General features: G+C 45.1%; 1 pseudogene; it reads right to left on the reverse strand.

Moving 5' to 3' along the window:
- Positions 1-333: 333 nt before the first annotated feature.
- LOC138431297 (melanoma antigen preferentially expressed in tumors-like) lies at positions 334-12,525 on the reverse strand (annotated as a pseudogene).
- Positions 12,526-20,454: the final 7,929 nt, after the last annotated feature.

Below are 20,454 nucleotides of genomic sequence, written 5' to 3' on the forward strand. Positions count from 1 at the left end.
ATGTTCACAGATCACAGAGAATACCAAATGATTGACACTGAAATTCCTTTTATTTCGTTGTTTAGAATCCAACACAGGGGTAATGCTGCCATCAATCTCCCAAGCCCAAAACTCCCCCTCCAAAATTCAGATTCACATTTCTAACTTTGTAGGAACACATCTCTCCCAAAATCCCACCAACCCTCCTTCCCCACCCACTCTAAATCACCTTTCCTTTTCCTACATGCATGGAACACTTGTCTGAAACTGTGGTTTGTGTTCCTTCAAGATCCACTGAGGTCCGGATGACAGTGTCCCAGTGCCAGGGACAAAGCCTGTGACTCATGAGCTGGGCTAGGTGGGCATGTAGCAGGGGCACAGGACGGGCTTGGTATTGTAGAAGATCTGGTTGGTCACCGCGGTGTGGACAGGGGTTGGCACTGAACCAGACCATGCTGGGCCACCCAGAGGCTCACATCAGCTGCTTGATCCGGGCATGCACCTGAGCCAGGAGGCCCAGGTGCATGGTGCATTGAACATCCTCATAGCTCTCCAGGGATGCAGGGTACAGCAAGAGGCTCAGCTTGCTCAGCCCCTCAGTGTGGTGCAGCTGGCTCTCCAACACGGACATGGAGATGAGGTTGTCGCTGAAGCTGAAGGTGGTGAGCTGAAAGCAGCAGCTCAGGGAGGGCAACAGGGCGCTAAACTGGGAGTACATGGTGCCACACTTGTCCAGGTCAAGGTCCTTCAGGGTGGCTGAGTTCCTCTCGATCACGATCTGCAGGGGCACCAAGCTGAGGCTGGTCAGGTTGACACCAATGATTTCTAGGTCCTTCAGCAGGCTGCACTCGGGCACTGTGACAGGTACGTCAGTTCTGACTCCAAAAGCAGGCAGCTGCTGATCGACATGGTCTCCATAGGGGTCTTCAGGATCCTGGGGGGAGATAGGGCAGTCAGTCCCAGGGGCAGAGGTGGTGGGCAGAGGGTTGCTGGGAGGAGAGGCCTGTTTCATCGAAATACAGGGCATCTCACTGGCTTGGAGCTAGCCTCTTGCCTTCTTGACTAGAAGGCAGGGGGTCTTCCGGGGGGAAGGTCTTGCTCACATGGGTATGACCTCCCCCTGCACAAAATGATGAACTATTTTCAATGTGGGAAAGAAACCATAAACAAAGGTTATTTGCCTATTTCAGCTTACTAGTAATTGGTTAGCAGGAATTGAGGTGTTTCTACAGGACATGAATAGTTGAAGTCAACAGCAGATTGGATGCAGTGGATATGGGCTGGTGGGTACCAGCAGTTACACATGATCACTGGGTGAATATCCTCCAGATATTCGGGGGTCACAGACTGTCCATCACTGCCTACATTTCTTTTTTCTCTTTTTCTTTCTTCTGGTTTCTCACTGAACATATTTATTCCTAATGCTTGGAATTTGCAGCTGCCAAAATGGGAATCAATGCAACTTTTTTACAGACACACTAGGTTGCATCCTCTCAGCTTTTATCACTGTGTTCAAGGCAGAGTGATAACCTGTTACTGTGGATTTCATATGTATTCAGGAGACTGAGAGGAAAATAACAATTGTAATTTGGACTTAAAATGAATGGAGCCACTTAAACGATGCTTATTTGACTTTTTCTCTTCTCTGGACTGCTTAGGAGCCACAATGTTCCCCTCCTGATCCTTCCTTGTCATCTCCAGAATCACCCACTTCCCACAGCTCACCTAGAGCCTAAAATAACTAAGGACAGAAGCAGCAGGTGGGAGGAAGAAACAGAGCTTTGGACTTCTAACCTCATGCCTGATGTACCAATGGCCTTCTGGCTTAGTCATCTGTCATCATCTCAGCTAAGACATCGCTCTCTCTGAAAGAATTCCCAAGGGCATCACACCTGACCCCCATATGTGGACTCCCAGCAAGAAGTCCTATTTGACAACATCTCACATAGGCCACATCTCTGACTGTGACCAGGAGGTGACCTCACAAGATGCCCAGGGACAGAACAGCGGCATTGTGAGGACTTCCCCGTGACTCGTGCACCCTGGCAATGTCCCCAGCAGGAATGAAACAAGAGAGGCCTTTTTTGAGCTGCAGAGCTGGCGCCACCCCTCACCTGAGCACTTGGTGCAGGTGGCCCTCCAAGAAGAAGATGGAGTCCAGGTAGAGCTCCTGCAGGTGGAGCAGGTTCAGGAACTGGGTGGTGAGCTCGCCGACCTAGTGCTCCTCATGGTCGGGGGTGGTATGTGGCAAGACGTGGATATGCGACAGCATCAGGTGACACAAGTTACCCATCTGGCCCTGATGTGGCAGGAACCTGCCCAGCATGGCCAGCTTCCAGGTGCTGTTCACCTACATGTCCTGGAAGGAGTCCAGCTGCACCAGCTTCAGGATCCTCATGATGCTCTTCACGGGGATGCTGAAGATCCTCAAATTTTGGCATCGAAGGTGCCGCAGGCCCCTCCTCTGCTTGACCTTCTTCAACAGGTAGCTGAGGGTCTCATCCGCAGTGTCCTCCTTGAGGCACAGGTCAAGCAGCACCTCAACAGGGGCCTGCGCCAGCATCAGCCCTGCCTGTGTCTCCACCATGCACATCTTCTGCATGGGCTGGGCTGGCTCAGGTTCCAGCTGCGAGCAAACACTGGCCTTGATGCCACACCAAAGGTTCCAGAAGGCCTGATGCATATTCCGGCACAAGTCAAGCACCTGCCGCTTCCACCACCTGTGGGGCCACGGGGCACACAATAGGTATGCAGAGTTTGGCAGGCATTGGGACCTCATGTGGGCTCTGCACTTCATACACTGCAGCTCCTCTGGCTTCCAGGCCTGCCTTGGTCCCCACCTTAAAGGACACTGGGGGAGAGCCACGTGCCTTTTCTCACCTCCTCCCCTCAACCAGTCCTGTACACCGGAACACTTGTTCCATGTAATCCTCCTGCCCTGGCTTCATCTTGCTCACACCCCCATGCCCCACCAGTCTGCCAGGTTGACCTTACCTGGGGCCGACCTCCTGAGCAAGGAGGACTTCCAGGCCATTTATTGCAGTCTGGAAGGTCTCCAGATGAGGTTGGTGGTCCTTCATCATGGCCCCCAGTGGGAGACAGGGGAAGGGCCAGGCCTGCACCATCGCCTTCATGGCATGGGTGTCCTTCACAGCAAAGGCCTCCATAAACAGCAGCAGGAAGAGCTCGTCAGGCAGCTCCTCTAGGGCCGTGTTGTCCAAGGCCTCATTCCGCACGAGGCTCTGTACAGCCAGCCCCAGGAGTCGGGGTGGGGCCAGGACACCCAACCTGAAAAACCTACTCTGGAATAAGTCCTGAGGGGGATGTCAGATGCAAGGTGGGGATCCTTCTCTGGCCAAGATCCCGGGTGACCCTGCTCTTCCTCCACACTCAGAGAACCCAAGGCAGGGTCAGAGACATCTTCTGGCCACAAAGTCACAGCTTTCACCCCACTGGCACCTTGACAAGCCCCTCTCTGGGCAGCAACAAAGGGACAATCTGACCTTGAAGGGTTAATAGGGTAGCAGAGATGTACCTGCAAACGGGTCTCTCTGCTCAGGCTGAGCATCCATGCATATGAGGAGTTCTGCCAAAGAATCTGGACACACCCTTGAGTTTAATGGTCCCTTGCAAACGAGGGAGCATTCCCTTCTTGAGATAAGGAGATGAGGGCTTTGGACACACTCTACAGTAGACAGATATTTCACTCCCCTTTGCTATATGATAACATGTATGCACCTGTGCTGTGCTGAAAAGGCTTATTCATGCAGTCTGGAATTCTGCCTAAGGGGCTTTTATAATAAACAGCAGTTAGTTTTTTGCCCAGTTCTGTTCCTCCAGCCGGAGTGTGTATGTGTTGTCTGTCCTTTGTGTGTGTCTTGTTTTATGTAATTTCACTCGTAATCACCAGTAATCTATATCTGGCGCCCAACGTGGGGCTTGAGTGAAACCGAAAGGGTGAGTAACCCCAGGGGGATTTTAAATCCATAGCAGAGGAACTTTAGGGAAAATCATGGGGAATTCCTCACCCTAGCAAGGGAACTTTCAAAAAATCATAGAGAGTTGCTAGGGGAATTCATGTACATGGAGTTAGTCCAAGGAGTTCTCCACTCCATAGGCGTTAAGGCCTCAACTCGTCGGTTGAGTGAGCTCTTTCGCTTGGTGGAGCAATATCGTCATTGGTTTCAATATCAAACTAAGTTGCAGTTAACCTTGAAGGAATGGAAAATAATTCAAAAGGAACTGAGAAAGCAACATCAGAAGGGTAATGTGATCCCTTTGAAGTTATAGACTTTGTGTAGTGCTAAAACACAGGCTTTGACCTTGCTCTCTACTGATAATAAAATTAAATGTAATGCTTCAAGGAGGGGAGAAATAATTTATTAGGATGTGTCAGACGTTGGTGGGGCTTCTACATCGCCTGAAGGCAAGGATACAAATGAGTCTCCTCCTGTAAATGGTGAAACATCTGATAGCTCAAAATCAGATTCAGAGGCTTCTTCAGTTTTGTCAGAGGAGGGCAAAGAGATTAAAAAAATGACCCATCTATTCCAGGAACAATGGACATCCCATAAGGAGGAGAAAAAAATCTACACCTTCTGCTCCTCCTTGTGCTTCTCTTTTCCCCACTGCGGTTGATCGGCCCGATGTGGGCAGGGAACATTGTCAGTTCTCCTTTCCTTTGTCTATGCCTCATGATGATGACTTGTCTGCTCCCCCTGGTGGGTTTATTGATCCTCCACAATTGTTTCCCATCCAGAGACAGCAGGATGGCAATGTGATAAATGTTCAATATGCTCCTTTGGAATATATATATATTTTAAAGATCTTAAAGCTGCAATAGCACAGTACGGTCCTCAATCTCCCTTTGTTTTGGCTATGCTGAAATCACTGGAAAAAGGCAAATTAATCATTCCATTAGATTGGAAATCTATTGCCCAAGCTGTCTTGGAGGGCTCTCAATGGTTGCAACTTCGTAGCTGATGGGAAGAAGAAGCTAAAAAGCAGACTCAGATTAATGAGGGACAAAATCCCCCTGGTCCTCTAGAGGACAAACTAATGGGTGAGGGCCAATATTGGGCTTGAAGAAAACAGGCTCAATACTCTGATCAGGACTTACAACAAGTCCTCCAAGTCTTTTTTATGAGCATGGCACCATGTGGTGCCTACTGGCCAAGCCCAGTCCTCCTTTGTTAAAACAATGCAAGGCCCTAATGAGCCATATACTGATATTCTAGCAAGACTGAGGGTAGCTATAGAATGGGCTGTAGGGAAGCATGAAATTTCAGAGATATTATTACAAACTTTTGCATTTGAAAATGCAAATCCTGAATGCAAGCGTATACTGAGACCTTTAAAGGGACAGAGCACATCTATAGCTGAATAGATCAGAGCCTGCTCAGGGGTAGGAGAAATTGAGCATCAGGCTAATGTCTTTGCTATGGCCTTGGCCAAAGTTATGAGACCACCAAAGGGAGGTAACTGCTTTCATTGTGGAAAACCTGGTCATATGAAAATAGAGTGTCAGAAATTAAAAGCTCATCAAGGTGCAATTCCAAATGACAGATCTCTTGCTGGGAAAAATAAGACTCCTCCTATACTTTGCTGTCGGTGTTGAAAAAGGTTTCATTGGACTAATGAATGCAGATCTAAAACAGACAAAATGGGCAACCCGATACCGGGAAACTATCCTGCAGGCCTTAGTCCTTGGGGCTCAGGAACAATAACAGGGACTTCTCCTCCTTGCCCTCCTCCCGTCCCGTCTGCTCCAACCCTATTTCCTCCCAACAACCGTTATGAGTCGATACCCCGTTAAAAGGACCTCAGATGATGATTTCGGCCTTATGGTCTGCTACTTCAGGAAGTGCTGCTGCTGATTTGCCACTAGCTGATAATGTTCTTTTGTCACCAGGGGGAGGCATTTATAAATTAAAAACAAATGTATTTGGACCACTGCCTAAAGGCACTTTTGGCTTGATATTAGGCCGTAGCAGCACGGCTTTGAGAGGTTTAACCATAATTCCTGGGGTAATATACTCTGACTGTGTTGGGGAAATTTTAATTATAGTCTCTACTTCTATCACACTTTCATTGTTAGCTGGAAAATGTATTGCTAAAATACTTCTCCTACCTAATCACCCCTTTTTGGCTCTTCCTAATGAATGAACAGGAGGATTTGGAAGTACTGGGCGACATATATTTTGGAAAATGCTTATCAAAGATTCTCGCCCTGTTCTCTCCTTGATTATACACAAAACAAACAAACAAACAAAAACAACTTTGAGGGACTAGTAGATACAGGGGCGGATATTTCAATCGTTTCTTCTCAACAATGGCCCCAAGATTGGGAAAAAGAAAAAAGCCCTTTAATGCTGACGGGGTTAGGCTGCATTGCAGATGTCTGAAAGAATACCCATCCCTTGCAATGTCAATTCCATAATGCAAGATCAGTGTTTTTCACCTTTTATATTGTAAATATACCTATTAATATATGGGAGAAAGATCTTCTCTCTCCTTTGGGGGCTTCTGTAACCATTCCATCGGAAAACTAGTAGCCACTGCTCAAATTCCTTAAGCAGTCCCATTAAAATGGTTAACTAATACTCCAAAATGGGTTGAGCAGTGTCCATTACCACAAATAATGCTCGAAGCATTAAAACAATTAATACAAAAACAACTCCAACTTGGTCATATAGAGCCCTCTACCTCACCCTGAAATTCTCCTGTTTTTGTTATAAAAAAGAAATCTGGAAAAAGGAGAATGTTAACCGATTTATGAAAAGTTAAAAAATATATTAAACCTATGGGAGCATTGCAACTGGGACTCCCCTCTCCAGCTCTTATTCCTCAGAATTGGTCCTTAATGGTGCTAGATCTTAAAGACTTTTTTTTTTTAACCATTCCCCTACAATTGCAAGATAGAGATAAATTTGCTTTTACACTTCCTGTTATTAATCATGCTTAGCCTGTTAAGGGTTATCAATGGACAGTCCTACCACAAGAAATGATGAACAGTCCTACCTTATGTCAAATATTCGCAGCTCACTCTTTACAATCCCTCTGTCAAAGATACCCCAATTATATTCTATATCATTATATGGATAATCTCCTATTTGCAGCTCCTAGTATTGCTGAACATGATTAATTCTTTTTAAAAATACAAGAGACTTTACGGCTATACAATTTGCAAATAGCCTCAGAAAAAATTTAAAAGGACTTTCCTATTTCATATTTAGGGACAATATTGAAACAACATAAAATTAGGCCCCAAAAGTTGCAAATTAAAAGAGACCATCTTAAAACCTTAAATGATTTTCAAAAATTATTGGGAGATATTAATTGGTTACACCTGGTACTTGGGATTCCTACTTATCAATTACAACATTTGTTTTCTACTTTAAAAGGAGATACAACTCTGGATAGCCCCCAGACCTTAACCCCATTGGCTTTACAGGAACTTCAATTTGTTGAGCAACAACTGAATGATGGCTTTCTGACTTACTTACATGCATCTCAACCTATTTCTTTTATCGTATTTCATACCCCTTATTCCCCATCTAGTGTAATTGCTCAAAAAAAATAAATAAAAAAAGATTAATAAAATGGGTTTTCTTACCTAACAGCTTTTCCAAAAAATTGACTATATATGGATAAATTAGCCTTCCTTATACAGAAAGGTCGCCATCATATTTTACAATTATCAGAATGTGAACCACACCAGATTGTTACTCAGTTAACAACTGCTCAAATATCTCAATGTTTACAACTTAATAAAAACTGGCAATTTTATCTTGCCTCATATCCTGGTTCATTTTCTAATCATTATCCATCATCTAAATTGATTGATTTTCTCCAGACTAACACTATGATATCTCATGCCCCAATTTCAGATGTTCCAGTTAAGGGACCCACTATTTTTACAGATGCAAATAAAAATACTGCTGGATATTAGACCCCAGAAAATTCCAAGGTTCTCCCTAACTCATTTTCTTCTGTACAGCCCACTAAATTGTGGGCTATCTATTTAGTTTTGCAAGATTTTCCCCAACTTCCTATTAACATTGTTTCAGGTTATCAATATGCTGTTCTCTCTTGCCCACAGCTTCCCCATGTCTCCCTTCCATTGACGCTTAATCAGCTATTGATAAATTGTTTTACCAAGTACAACAATTGCTCTTGCAACGTTCAGAGTTAGTTTTCTTTACTCACATCCGTGCACATTCTGCCCTTCCTGGACCCTTATCATTCGGAAATGCTGCAATTGACGCCTTACTTTATCCTATAAAAGCAGCAAAGCAAGAACATCTCTTACAACATACCAACTCCAAAGGGTTACAAAAATCTCATGCTATTACTCAAAAAAAGCTTAAAATATTGTTCGTTCTTGTTTCATATGTGCACCCTTTGCTTTGCCATTTACCCCACCAGGTGTCAACGTAAGAAGACTACAAGCAAATCTTGATATGGCAAATGGATGTAATTTACATTTCTTCCTTCGGACAACAAAAATATGTGCATCATACTATAGATACTTGCACACATTTTCAATGGGCCACTGCATTACATTCTGAAAAGGCTTACGCTGTTATTACTCATTTGTTATCTTGTTTTGCAGTTATAGGATTACCAATTGAATTGAAAACTGATAATGCACCTGCTTACCAATCCACAAAATTAGCTCACTTTTTGTCTCAATACCATATAACTCATACTTTTGGTATTCCTTATAATAGTCAAGGGCAAGCTATCATTGAAAGAGCTAATCATACCTTGCATGATTATCTTAAAAAAATAAAAAAGGGGGAACAAGAGAGATTTATAAAACTTAAAGACATTCTGAATAAAACCTTACTTACCCTAAATTTTTTGAATGTTTGGAGCAAGGGAAATTTATCAGCAGCAGAGTTGCATTTTCATGGGAAAGAAGAGGATAAGGATATCTTGAATATGCCTATTTGGTATAAAGATAATGATAAAGGTTGGATCCCAGCATCATTAATATATTTGGGACAAGGGTATGCTTTCATTTCTGTTGATAATTACAGCTTTTGGACCCCAGCAAGATTGATCAAAATCAACAATGGCTGATCCCTTTGTTCAAAAATTCAAAGAGCTTACTATGCAGAGAAGCCTTACCTCCCGTACAAGGGAAGCAACACCTCCAGCATGCGGTCAAATGAAAAGGTTGACCTAGGAAGCAGAGAAGACATTAATGAAGGCAGGGCAGCCTCTGAATCCTACCAATCTTTTGCTTGCCATGATGGCAGTGGCGACATATCAGGTAATCGGTCTATCGGCAAGTAATCATACATATTGGGCATATATACCTAATCCCCCATTAGTAAGAGCAGTTTCCTGGAGGGAACCAGAAGTGCAGGTATGCACTAATGAGACTGCCTTCTTTCCCCCACCAGCTTGCGGGGGAATAGAACAACTATCTCATCATAAACAACAATATAATATTAGCAATTTGACCATTGCAGTGGAAGGCATTCCTTTATGTATAGGGGGACATCCCTTTCATCTGTTCACCAAGGAACATTCTCATCATTCTTATAATACATAGGGGGTAAAATATAATAATTACCATTTTGCTACTTTTACTGTGCTTGTTTCCACTAGGGGATTTAGCACCTCGGCAGAACTGATAGATATTCATAATGGAAAACACATGTCTCTATGTCCTGTTAACTTTTTTGTTCCTTCTCTAGAATCTCTGGAGAAGGAACATTGCCGAGGTCATCGACCCTTTAAGGTCATGAATTATTCTGGGGCCATGATTGTAGACTGGAGTCCGGATCATGGTCAATTCTTAGAAAAATGGTCAAATAAATCTTTTTAGTGGCATCGTGCAAATAGCACTTTGATGGGCAATGGTAATGAAACAGTTAAATGGCAGCAACTTGCACTTGTCCCTCCTCAATTACAATTGCAAGGATATCTGTACATTCAAGGAGGTATTTGGAAACTATGGGCGGTTCCTGGTAATCTCACTATCTGGTCAGGAAACTATACTTTGGACACTGGTGACTCTTCAGGTCCATTCCATGTTAATTTACATGTTAATAAATCTTATTCTGCAATGGCATGTGTAAAATATCCTTTTGCATTGTTATATGGGAATTGGACCTGGAATGATACTGTGGGGTCTGTGTCCTGTGACTATTGTAATTTAACTATTGTTATTTAACTTTGGTGGGAATAATTTAAAAGATGAGCTTATAATTCCAATTTCTCATTAGTAATTGTTAAGGCTCAGACAGAAGTATGGTTACCTATAAATCTGACTCGGCCATGGTCAGATTCTTTTTCTGTTTCTCATCTAGTAACCTCTGTACAGACTTTGCTACACCGATCTCAACGTATGCTTGGTGTGGTCATTGCTTTGATTCTAGCAGTCGCGTCAGTAACTGCAACAGCAGTGGTGGCAGGTCTTGCATTACACCAAGGAATTCAAACAGCTGATTTGATTCAGGACTGGCATAAAGACTCTCATTTATTATGGCAACAACAGCGAGATTTGGATGCCCAACTTGCTACCAACGTGCTCAGTCTTCAACACACCGTTTCCTGGCTTGGAGATCAATGGGCTGTTTTAGCTACACGAAGTGTGTTGAAATATGATTGGAATTCTTCTCAGTTTTGTATAACACCTGTACTATTTAACACGAGTGAAGGATGGAATAAAGTAAAACGGTCCTTGACTGGGCATCAAAATCTCACTACAGAGATTATGGACCTGGAACGAAAAATTTACCTGGATCTGATTTGCTTAAAATCTTCAAGAGGGAATGAATAACTTAAATCCATTAGGGCATGTATCCTCACTAATTGGGACTACTTTTGGGAAGACTGTGTTTATATTACTTTTATGTTGTGTTGCTTTTCTAGTCTTCCGGTGATGGCTGAAAGGAAAACAATTAAAGCACGAAACAGAGAAGATCCAGACAATGCTACAATTTATAAAAGCAAATAAAAAAAGGAGGAGATGAAGGGTTAATAGGGTAGCAGAGATGTGCCTACAATCGGGTCTCTCTACTTGGGCTGTGCGTCCTTGCATACGAGGCGTTCTGCCAAAGAGTCTGGACACAGCCTTGAGTTTAATGGTCCCTTGCAAACGAGGGAGCATTCCCTTCTTGAGATAAGAAGGAGATGGGGGCTTTGGGCACACTCTACAGTAGACAGAGATTTCACTCCCCTTTGCTATACGATAACATGTATGTACCAGCGCTGTACTGAAAAGACTTATTCATGCAGTCTGGAATTCTGCCTAGGGGGCTTTTATAATAAACTGCAATTAGTTTTTTGCCCAGTTCTGTTCCTCTGGCCAGAGTGTGTACGTGTCGTCTGTCCTTTGTGTGTGTATAGTTTTATGTCATTTCACTCGTAATCACCAGTAATCTACAAACCTCTTGTCCCATCCCATGCCTACTGCTGCTGCATGTAATCCCAGCCCTGCTGGCCAGTAGACACCTACCAGTCTGACAGCTGACCACACTCTCTTCAGAGAAAACTTCTGATTATTTCTCAAGGGCTGAAAACAGGAATAAAAAGTTTAGTCCACCATGACCTGTCTCTAAACTCCAATCAATAACTCACCTAATGGGTGCTGACATGTCACTTAATAAAAAGACGTACCTTTCCCTGTGTGTTTCTTCTACAAATGTCATTACCATTTGGTTCATTGGAGCAAAGCACTCACATTCAGAACAAAGCGCCCACTCTTTAAAATATTCTACACATTTTTTTATTTTTGTATTCCATGGACGTAAAAAACAGTTTTGTAAAACAAAAAGAAAGCCCCAAAATATTTTAAGCTAGTTAAACCACAAAACTATAAAATGCAGGAACTATAATCACTGGTCCCAAATGAAAATGTAAAATGCCACTCAAAAATTCCTCTGAATTAGAAGTCATTCATTAAATCAATGCCAGGAACATCCCTGGGAATTCAGTGAGGAGGACTCTCTTCTTTCTCTGCAGGGGCATGAGCTCTATCCTTATCAGGGAACTACGACCCCAGATGCTGTTCGCTGTGGCCCCATCCTCTTACTCTCATCCCACCCTACCCCATCCACCCCGCCTGCCCCCTGCCAAATTCTATTTGGTTAAGAAATGTTGTTAACAGTCTGTACAAGTGGCAAAAATCAGAGAAGAAACCAAAATGTCTGGGGTGATGTAAAACTGCATGCAAAAGCAAAAGCAAGGCTTGCAATTGCCAATGTGAATGGAAAAGCAAAGAAAATTCTCTACTGGATCTTGGCCCATATGGCCTGACCCATGAATATCCCGGCAGGTAAAGCTGTCAGAGCAGGCCTGAGTCCCTCTTCTCCTTCCAGGACATGCTTTTCAGATTCTGGCTGAAACTTCCATTTTTGGCTCAAGTGCTATCTTACTACTAGATCTCCATCCAGCTAAGGCTGACTGGGTTTCTTTACTTTCTCACTACATACAACTGATAGAATTCTATGCCTGTTCAGAAAAGCAAAAATGTGAAGGAAGAAAACCAACCTGAATGTACATTCATTGCAGGAGTTTGGGCTACATAAAAATCACCCAAATGTTGATGTTCAGACAGCTTTGTGTGGATGGTGGTATCACTCAAGAGCAAGAAGAAACAGAGTAAGTTTCCCAAGTGTCACACAGTCACTTACACATTACGCCAGACTGCAAAACATGTGCTCGTTTACAGGGGAACAGAGGTATGATGGAGTGATGGTGGGGCCTCCAGATTTGGAGGGTTCAGGCTTTCCTGGAACTGATCAGATTAAAATGACACCTAGGAGCCGGCCAGGAGAACAGAGGGACCAGACATTTGGACTGAAACCAAGGAAAGTACCCAAGATACCTCTGTTTTGTTTAGAGGAATTAAAAGACTATTCCTAGGCTAGGCTTGAGAAATTGCCAGCAGAGGTAGTGGCTAAAAAGGGACCAGGTGGATCCTTTAAACCCCAGGCAAATCCAAGATCCATGCTTCCTTTTTTCCTGGAGGCAAAGGGCATTTCCTCACTGAAGCTAGGAGATTACACTTAGGAATGTGGGTTAGGAGAGAATGGAACTCTTTTGGCTGGCCAAACCTGGGACACGCCTTATTCTGCTGGAAAGCCACCGAGGGCTTAGGGCTCTCCTGAAGGGAAATAAATGTGGGCCAAGGACACAAATCTGCGTCAGCAAATGGCTGCAATTGGAGGCTCAGGTGTCCCCCTGCACATCCCAGCCTGGGCTCTGTCCAGTGACCTGTACCCTCACTATGACTTTCAAAGGCCCCTTCCCAAGTGTAGCTGGGTAACCAGAAGTTTCCTCAGTGCCAGTGAATAAGGAATACAAAGCACCTTGGAAACCTTCACCCCTCACCCCTCTCCCTCCCCTCAGGCTCTCACCTACACACATTCTGATGGGAGCTCAACTTTAAGCCCGCAAGTGAAATTCAGTTTTTATTTTGCTCTGTATTAAGCACAAGGAGCATCATGGACTTTCTCCTTGGTGAGGAGCAAAGCCTGCATCGAAGTGTCTGGGGTGAGGCCCTGCTGTGCTCATGGACATGCTGGTTCTGCTGCAGTCTCAGAACAATGATGGATGGAATCTCTCCACCTTCGTCATTGTTGCCCAAACAGGTTTTGTACTTGGGGAGTGAGAAGGTGGCCCTCCCTGAAGGATACTCTACAGTATGGTAACTTCCTAGAGACAGTATCCATCAAATTCCTACATACCCATCAGCTGCCAGAGACATAACTGTCCCTTAAATAGGGGACAGCTGCTGCTGCTGCTAGGTTGCTTCAGTCTTATTCGACTCTATGTGACACATAGCTGGCAGCACACTAGGCTCCTCTGACTCTGGGATTCTCCAGGAAAGAATACTGGAGTCAGCTGCCATTTCTTTCTCCATTGCATGAAAGTGAAAAGCAAAAGTGAAGTCGCTCAGTCGTGCCCGACTCTTAGTGACCCCAGGGACTGAAGCCTACCAGGCTTCTCCATCCATGGGATTTTCCAGACAAGAGTACTGGAGTGGGGTGCCATTGCCTAAAACCCTAAAATAAGGTCAAGCTGGAATGTGCCTTTTGGGCATTTTGACCTCTGGCTATCAGCTTAACCAGGCAGCTGCAGGAGCTCAAGATTCACGACAAAGACAATTATCAAGTCCCTGATTAAGAAGCAGCTATGTTGACACTGTCACTTTCCAACACTCCCTCAAATAACTTTCAGATAAAAACCAAAGTAAACCCCTAGTTTCCTTTCCAGCCTGGTGAGCCCGAGACAGCCAAGGCCAGACACTGTCATGCTCCAAGCAGGAGGATTTGAGAGTGCTCAAATTTCAGAATCCCCTGGGACATTGTTAAACATAGAGCTTCCAGGGCTGCATTTCACACCGAAAAAACACATTGCCAGAGGAGGGGCCTGGGAATCTGGAAGTTCAAAGCTTGCCTCACTTGAATCCCAGGTGTGAAACCCTCCAATATTTGGGGAAAGACTGATCTCTGGTGGCTCAGCAGGTAAGAATCTACCTGTTAATGCAGGAGACCTGGGTTCAATCTCTGGGTGGGAAAAATCCCCAGGAGGAAGAAATGGCAACCCACTCCATTATTCTTGCCTGGGAAATCCCATGGACAGAGGAGCCTGGCAGGCTACAGTCTATGGGGTCACAAAAGAGTCAGACACAACTTAGCAACTAAACCACAATGGTGAAACTGAAGGTTGCTCAGCCCCACCTGACCCTTCTTGACCCCACGGACTATACAGTGCATGGAATCCTCCTGGTTAGAATACTGGAATGGGTAGTCTTTCCCCTCTCAGGGCATCTTCCCAACCCATGGGAGTATTTGTTTTAACCATCCCCACCTCCAAAAAAAAAAGGAAGAGAAACCACTGTTGTCTAGCAGAACACACTTAAGCTTATCAATAGATGTAGAGAAAAGCTTTCCTATGTTAGGCTAGGAAGAAGCAGAGGACATGAGTTCAATCTCTTCTGCAGGGAAGGTTTCTAGACAGGAGGATAGCATGGTTTCTGTAGATGGGTTGAGAGCAAATGAATTTATTGGAAGGCATTTGGTTCTGTAGCCAGGGAATAAATATGAATGGGAAAGGGGTATGTTGTCCTTCAGTCTCTCTACATCCAGAAGTTTCTATGCTATGGGCCTTGGTCACAGGGATCCCAGAAGTCAATGAGAGAGGAATGATTGGTGACTTCATTAAAGCCTGACCCACAGAAGGAAGGCTGCCTCTCAGCAGCCAATGTCAGACTTTTGATGCTGTCTTCCAGGCTCAAGAAATGATGTACTGACTACTCTCTGGTACTCCTGGAGTGGTTAGGATTCTGCACTTTTATTGTTGAGGAGTGGATTCTATTCTTAGTTGGGGAAGTATGATCCTGCAAGCTGAGTTGGCTGGCCACCTAAGAAACAACAACAGAAAGAAATGACCTGTTTCCACCTTTCCTTCCATGGACAACCCTAAGGCCAACTCCAGTCCAGGTCCAGTGCTGTGCTCAAGGAGGACTATCCCTGGGGCTTGTGGCCATGCAGTGACATGTGGTCAGCCTGCGTGTCTACCAACAGGGCTGGGCATCTGAAACCAACTGAGATCCTGGTACCCCGGAGGGGATCAGGCCCTCAGGACACAAACTGGTACCTGTTGACCTACAGATCAGGGCTATGTGAGAACTGGACTCAACAAGGTGAACAGAAGGCACACCTTTCAACAGGGCACTCACTCATCCAGGTGGCCAGCTTCGACCCACATCCTCCATCTCTAGGGTAGAGCTTTGTGCTTCCATTGTTCTCACAAACCTTTCATCTTCTGCTCTCCCTGGGATAGCTTTATCTCAAAAGACTGTTGTTCCTTTGCCAGGTTGTATCTGCAACCCCATGGACTGCAGCGCTCCAGACTTCCCTGTCCCTCACCATCTCCTGACATTTGCCCAAGTTCATGTTCATCGCATTGGTGATGCCATCCAGCCATCTCATTCTCTGTTGCCCTCTTCTCCTTCTGCCCTCAGTCTTGCCCAGCATCAGGGACTTTTCCGGTCAGTCAGCTGTTCACACCACATGACCAATATAGTGGACCTTCAGCCTCATCATCAATCCTTCTAACAAGTATTCAGGGTTGATCTCCACTAAAATTGACTGCTTTGATCTTTATGTTGTCCAAGGCACTTTCAGGGGTCTTCACCAGCACCACAAGTTGATGGCAAGAATTCTTTGGCGCTCTGCCTTCTTTGTGGCAGCAGCTCTCACAATTGTACATGATCACTAGGAAGACCACAGCCTTGACTATACAGACCTTTGTTGGCAGAACAATGCCTCTGCTTTTCAACCTGCTGTCTAGGTTTGTCACAGCTTTCCTGCCAAGAAGCAACCATCTTTTGATTTCATGGTTTCCATTGCCATTGTCATGATTGTACAGCCCAAGAAGAGGAAATCTGTCAGTTATTCCACCTTTTCCCCTTCTATTGGACATGTGCAATGCGACCAGATGACACGATCTTAGTTTTTTCTTTTTTTAATACTTAGTTTTAAGCCACCTGTTTCACTCTCCTCTTTCATCCTCATTTAATCAGTGCAGAGCATCTGGTTTCTTGCTGATTCTGCTCTCAGTTCTAATCCTCTGAGTAAGAAATCATAAAAGGATGGTTTCCCAGCTTAAATGCAAGGGTGTAACAGAGAGGGATCGAAGCATAAGGGACCGCGACACATTGAAAGACTCAATCAATGACAACTTGCACCACCTGCTTACCCACAGTATTAAAGGTTAAGTGAGAGTGTCAGTCAGGCCTGTTTGATTCTTTGTGACTCCATGTCTTAGCTCACCAGGTTCGTCTATGGAATTTTCCAGGAAAGAATACTAGAGTGGGTGGCCACTTCCTTCTCCAGGGAATCTTCTCCATTCAGGTACTAAGCATGAGCCTCCTGAAATGCAGGTGGATTGTTTTCCATCTAAACCAGGAGGACAGCTCAAATCAAGGTGATGCACTTTTCTAGGACATGCTTAAATAAAAATTTTGGTGGTCAATGCCGGTCCCTGGTCCTTCACTCACAAAAAGGGGTATAGTTGGAGCCTCCCACTCTGAAGGGGTGCTGTTGTCTTGTTTAGTTGATAAATTTTCTCTGAATCTTAGAGAACTTGGTTTCAGAAAGAAGCTCTGACGGGGAAAGATCATTAGATGAATTCTTAGTGCTTTAGAGCCTTAGTGCTGGCAGGTTGGCAGTGAACCAGGATTTGGAGGAAATTGTATCTTTATCATGTGGTTCAAAGTAAAAATTGAAGGATTAAGGTTTAAAAAACAAAAGTTACAGATCAATCACACCACGGAGAAAAATGCCAAGTTACACTGAACACTGAAATACAGAACTCTGAAGTGACGTTTTTGACAATGGGGAATGGATTTCTGTCAGCCTTTGAATCAGTAATTGTGTGTGAAAGTTTTTGTTAAGGTACAAAGAAAATAAAACCTATGGGGATATTAGTGGCATAAAAGCACATGTAGACAATGGATTCAGGGATGTTGGGTTGTTTCTTAGAAACTGGAGGCTTCCCTGGCAGCTCAGATGGTAAAGAATCTGCCTGCAATGCAGGAGACCCAAGTTCAATTCCTGGGTTGTGTAGATCTCCTGGAAAAGAGGACGGCTACCCAGTGCAGTATTCTCACCTGTAGAATTCCACAGGCAGAGAAGCCCGGCAGGCTACAGTTCACAGAGTGCCGAGGTGTCAGATACCGCAGAGCAGTGGGAATGTGGGAAAAAGCCAGTGGGCTGAGAGGCTCCAGATGATCTGCTGGTGAATATACCCCAGGACTCCGGGCCTAACTTTGCACAGTGAACCCGTCTTGGCACTGCACAGGGTCTGAGATGGAGGCTTTGCATCTGCTGGATCCACTGGGGAAATTCTCGACTCCAGGGCCTGGGTGGGGTTAGCAGTGAGGGTACCCGGGAAGAAGGTTCCCTCCAGCGGTGCTTGCTCCTGGACACTTAGTTCATTTCAGGCCCTGAGAACACACCTTGTATATGATGACAGATTGAACAGCCTCAGAGATAAATGAGGAGGTGTCTGCCTTGGAATTGAGAACCACAGGGAGTAAATAGTGCCCTGAACTCCTCTAGCCGATCCATGCCTATTAGAGAACATCTAGGCCCCACTCACGCTCAGGCCCTTTTATTTAACCACTAAGAATAGAGTAATGAGCTTAAAGGGGAGAATCATGTTCACAGATCACTGAGGACACCAAATGGTTGACACTGAAATTCCTTTTATTTCGTTGTTAACAATCCAACACAGGGGTAATGCTGCCATCAACCTCCCAAGCCCAAAACTCCCCCTCCAAAGTTCAGATTCACATTTCTAACTTTGTAGGAACACATCTCTCCCAAAATCCCACAAACTCATTGCTCTCCCCACCCACTCTAGATCATCTTTCTTTTTCCCGCATGCATTGAACAACTGTCTGAAACTGTGGTTTGTGTTCCTTCTAGATACACTGAGGAATAGGTGGCTGTGTCCCAGTGCCAGGGACAAAGCCGGTGACTTGTGAGCTGGGCTAGGTGGGCATGTAGCATGGGCACAGGATGGGTTTGTTGTCATAGAAGATCTGGTCACCACAGTGTAGACAGGAATTGGCGCTGAACCAGACCATGCTTGCCCACCCAGAGGCGCACAGCAGCTGCTTGATCCGGGAATGCAGCCAAGCCAGGAGGCCCAGGTGTAGGGTGCTGTGCACATCCTCATAGCTCTCCAGGGGTGTGGGTACAGCACAAGGCTCAGCTTGCTCAGCCCCCCAGTGAGGTGCAGCAGGCTCTCCAGCATGGACATGCAGATGGGGTTGATGCAGAAGCTGAAGCCAGTGAGCTGGGAGCAGTGGCTAAAGGGAGGGCAGGAGGGCGCTGAACTGGGAGTCCATGATGATACAATTGACCAGGTCCAGGTCCTGAAGGGTGGCCGAGGTCCTCATGATCAGGACCTGCAGGGGCTCCAAGCTGAGGCTGGTCATGTTGACCCTACCAAGGCCCAGGTCCTTCAGTAGGCTGATACTCAGGCACTGTGACAGGTACATCAGGTCTGACTCTGAAATCAGGCAGTTTCTGTTCAACAGGGTCTCCAGAGGGTTCTTCAGGGACCTACGGAGAGACAGGGCAGTCCGTCCCAGGTGGTGGGCAGAGGGATGCTGGGAGGAGAGTCCTGTTTCATGGAAACACAGGGCATCTCACTGGCTTGGAGCTAGCCTCTTGCCTTCTTGACTAGAAGGCAGGGGGTCTTTCAGGGGCTAGGTCTTGCTCACATGGGTATGACCTCCCCCTGCACAAAATGATGAACTATTTTCAATGTGGGAAAGAAACCATAAACAAAGGTTATTTGCCTATTTCAGCTTACTAGTAATTGGTTAGCAGGAATTAAGGTGTTTCTACAGGACATGAATAGTTGAAGTCAACAGCAGATTGGATGCAGTGGATATGGTCTGGTGGGTACCAGCAGTTACACATGATCCCTGGGTTAATATCACCCAGATATTCCGGGATCACAGACTGTTCATCACCACCTACAATTCTTTTTTTCTTTCTTATGGTTTCTCAGTGAACATGTTTATTCCTAATGCTTGGAATTTGCAGCTGCCAAAATGGGAATCAATGCAACTTTTTTACAGACACACTAGGCTTTATCTTCTCAGCTTTTATCACTGTGTTCAAGGCAGAGTGATAACCTGTTACTGAGGATTTCATATGTATTCAGAAGTCTGAGAGGAAAATAATAATTGTAATTTGGACTTAAAGTGAATGGGGCCACTTGAATAATGATGCTCATTTGACTTTTTCTCTTCTCTGGACTGCTTAGGAGCCACAACGTTCCCCTCCTGATCCTTCCTTGTCATCTCCAGAATCACCCACTTCCCACAGCTCACCTAGAGCCTAAAATAACTAAGGACAGAAGCAGCAGGTGGGAGGGAGGGGCAGAGCTTTGGACTTCTAACCTCACGCCTGATGGACCAATGGCCTTCTCGCTTAGTTATCTGTCATCTCTTCAGCTAAGACATCACTCTCTCAGAAAGAATTCCCATGGGCATCACACCTGACCCTCACTATGTGGACTCCCAGCAAGAAATCCCCTTTGACAACATCTAACGTAGGCCACGCCTCTGACTGTGACCAGGAGGTGACCTGACAAGAAACTCAGGGACAGAGTGGCTGCATCGTGAGGACTTCCCAGTGACCCGTGCACCCTGGCAACGACCCAGTGGACACTCTCTTCAGAGAAAGCTTCTGGTTATTTCTCAAGTGCTGAAAACAGGAATAAGGAGTTAGCCCACGATGGCCTGTCTCTAAACTCCAACCAAAAACTCACACAATGGGTGCTGTCATGTCACTTAATAAAAAGATGTACCTTTCACTGTGTGTCTCTTCTACAAATGCTATTACCATCCGGTTCAGTGGAGGAAAGCACTCACATTCAGAACAAAGCCTCCACTCTTTAAAATAGTCTACACACTTTTTTTTT

The sequence above is a fragment of the Ovis canadensis genome, chromosome Y (genome assembly GCF_042477335.2).
Source record: "Ovis canadensis isolate MfBH-ARS-UI-01 breed Bighorn chromosome Y, ARS-UI_OviCan_v2, whole genome shotgun sequence".
NCBI lineage: Eukaryota > Metazoa > Chordata > Mammalia > Artiodactyla > Bovidae > Ovis > Ovis canadensis.